Source organism: Tupaia chinensis, unplaced genomic scaffold (genome assembly GCF_000334495.1).
Source record: "Tupaia chinensis unplaced genomic scaffold, TupChi_1.0 Scaffold143737_1, whole genome shotgun sequence".
NCBI lineage: Eukaryota > Metazoa > Chordata > Mammalia > Scandentia > Tupaiidae > Tupaia > Tupaia belangeri.
In genome coordinates, this window is record NW_006203586.1 from 69,315 (window position 1) to 72,851 (window position 3,537).

Consider the following 3,537-nt stretch of genomic DNA (forward strand, 5'->3'; position numbering starts at 1 on the left):
CTGATGGTATTTGGTATTCTGAGGGTCTATGTCCCTGAGTATGGAAGCTCTGCTATTTTAAGGGTTTTGAATCTTATTTCAAGTTCAGAGGTATTTTTTAGGCCTCTGACTGATTTCATACCTATTTCTATAAGTGAGCTCACTCAGCTGCTGTCCCAGATATATAGTACCCAAGCATTTTGCAGTTCTATATCCTTAGTTACATGGTATCTGAAGTTCTTTGGGGGATTCTATCATAAGGTGAAATATCTCTCCTCTGTCTAGGGATCTGTTTTTCAGGATGTGTAGTTTCCAAACCCTCTAGGACTGTGTCTCTGGGTATAAGTTCTCTATGATGCTGTCATGGGGCTGAGTCATATAATGATCATTAATTTTTTTTAAAGATTTTTTGCCATATGGTGCATGTGCTCACCAGAAAGAGACAGAGAGAGAGAAAATGATAAATCACCCCCCCCCAACCAAGGGGAGATGACTACGCCACAATCACTTCTCAATTCTCCTCTCAGGATTTTGGGCATGTATGTACACATGCTCAGTATGTTCTTCAGGCTGCCAGGTCCAGGACTTGAACTGCAGAGTCAGGCATGTAGGATCCAGTGCCTTAACCACCACACCACCTGCTAGCTCCTGACTGATGAGCTCTTTGCATGATTGAAGTTTTTTGTCTCAGGACCAATGTTTGTGTTCTTTCGAGTTTCTGTGTTCTAAGTTGTGAAGTCTTAAATCCATTTGGGACTCTGTGTCCATGTATGAGAAGTGTAGACTTTAGGGGGACCCTGCCTAGCATATGTGGTCTATGACTCCTTTGTGGGTTGGCCTTTCAGGGTACGTAGTTTCTAAGATGTTTGGGACCTGGCGTGTGATGCCTTTAAGCTCTTTGAGGATTTGTGTCTGGTATGTGAGGTGTCTAGGGTGATTGGAGAATTTCTTCATAGGTATTGAATTCTTTGAGGTTTTGGCAGGTTTGTGTCAGTGCTTGAGGTCTCAGAACTTTGGGGGGGGGTATGTGTTTAATATGTGAGATATCTAAGCTGTTTGCAGGTGTATTTCAGGGTATAAATCCTCTACACTACTGGGGGTCTATATCCCAGAGTGTGAGGTCTCTGACCTTTTGGGAGATTTGCAACCAGTCTGTGAGGTGTCTGAGTTTAGAAGGCTCTGTCCATGGTGGGAGGTTTCTGAGATTTTCAGGGATCTGTGGCAGGTTTTAAAGTCAGAATGATTTGGGGGAATGCTTCCTTGAGTTGTCTTTTCCAAGATGTTTCAGTGTTCTGTTTTTAGGGTGTGATGATTACTTTAGTTGGGATACTAAAGTAAATTTGTTGAAAGTTGTCAGGGAGTGGGATGCATGAACTTGATATCATATATCAGACTTGGTCCAGTGATGATGTCAAGGTTATTTCTATGGGATTGAGCAGCTGAGAAGATTGGAAGAGAGCAGGTCAAAGAAGGACAAAGCCAGGTTTTTGGATCATTTAAGTGGAAGTGAAATTGACTAGGATGAAGGGAGGAGTGGTACTGGAGGGAGTAATTGATATAAACCAGGAGCTAAAATTCTAGAAGAATTTGGGTTGGTAGATGACTTCAATAAATCAGAATTGTCATGAACATGAAAATTATAAACTTAACTTCTGCTCATGATCTTGCTTTTATCTCTGGTAAATTCTTTTTTTAAAGGTTCTTGCTATAGGGCAAGTATGCTCACGGCTCAGAGACAGACAGAGACAGCAAGAGAAAAACTGAGAAATCTCCTGGAGGGGATGGCCACGTCACAGTCTCTTCTCCTCCATTCTCTTCCTGGGTTTTTGGGTGTGAATGCACACGTGCGTGGCATGATTTTCAAGTCACCATGTCTAGGACTCAAATTGCTGTTGGCCATTTGGGAGTCCAGTGCCTTAACCACTACGCCACCTGCTGTCACCTCTGGTCAAAACTAAGGGATTTGGGGACCAGCAGTTAGCATAATGGCTATGTTGCTGGACTCCCATGTAGTTGACTGCGGTTTGAGTCCCGGACCCGGTGGCTCAAACTCACCCCAGGCACATGCGCGTGCGTGCCCAAGATCACGAGAGGAGAATGGAGGAGAAGGGATTGCGGCATGGCCATTCCCCCTGGGGGGGTGATTTCTCGCTTTCTGTCTCTCTGTCTCTCTCTGTCTTTCTGGCAAGCGCACACACCCTATAGCAAAAACCTCTCAAAAAAAAAAAAAAACTGAGGGATTTTAGGGAGAAGGGAGAGAGAATTGTTTGAGAGCATTCTCTGCACACCAAAGAGTTTTAAAATAACTATTTAATTGAAAAAGGAATATTTAATTGTCATCAGTTGTTCAAACGCTTAATGAAACAATGGGTGTATGCAATGTATACATCTAGGGCCACAAAGTCAGCAGGGAGTGTCAGACGTATGTGCTTTCTGATGGAAGAACTCACAGCACCATCTATTAATGATTCCTGACCAAAGATTGAACCAATTGCAGTTCATCCTCTAGATCCAACTACCAAGTTTATAGAATTCCAAGTGACAGAAGAGCATGTCAAACAAGGCCATGGGAAGTAATCAGCCCAATAATCTAAACTTTCTTCAGATTTCTAGTTGAATTTTATTTCCTTAGTGAGACCTGCCCTTATGGTCTCATATAAACTGTTATGTTTTTCTATGCAAAAATGCATCAGGACTTTCCTGACAACCTAATAGCTGACTCTCCCTATACCCAACCACCTGGCACTCCCTCCCCCTTTGCACTGCTTTGCACCTAGCATTGCCACATGAATTTCTTATTTTTACAAATGTTTATTTTTTTCCATGAGAAAGAGAGAGAGAGAGATCCCCAACACTGTCCTCATGTTGTAATCCACTCAAAGCCTCAGGTAGCCTGGATCGTGGGCATTTGTACATGCCTAGCATGTACAGAGAAGCCTCAGGATGTGAACCTGGGACCTTCAGTTGTGGGGTTAGCATCACAGAGAATTGTATTACCACTGAACCACCATCTGCATATCCTGATTTTTTTTTTTAAAGTTTATGTGTGCTTGTGAGAGAGAGAGAGAGAAAAGAAATCACTTCCCTCCCAGCAGGGTGATGGCCACATTGCAATCCTTTCTTCATTCTTCTTTTGAGATTTTTGGGTATGCTTGTACATGCACAGTTGGCCATGTGGAATTCAGCCACCTTAACCACCACACCACCAGCTGGCCTTATTTTTATATATATATTTTTTAATGTATTTTTTATCACTTTCCTGTGAGAAAGTGTCATTCATGAAAGCAGGAGCTTTGTCTGGTTGCTGTGCTGCTGTGTCCCCAATAGCTAGGAAATGGCAATGTATAATATCCATGGAATAAATGCATGCATGCATGAATGGATCTGGCAGAATGTCAGAGCAAAAGCTTTAGCCAGCTTAGACCTCAAGATAATTCACCCACATGCTTCTGTTCATTAGAAGAGGTGAGCATATTATTTCCCAAGGAACCTCCCACCCTCACCACATGACTCATCTTTTTTTTTTTTTTTGAGAGGTTTTTGCTATAGGGCGTGTGC

At 42.6% G+C, this 3,537-nt stretch overlaps 1 pseudogene; it reads left to right on the plus strand.

Annotated features, from left to right (window-relative positions):
- The window catches only part of LOC102493367 (elongation factor 1-alpha 1 pseudogene), a 23,482-nt pseudogene that overhangs the window by 10,358 nt on the left and 9,587 nt on the right, over positions 1-3,537 (plus strand).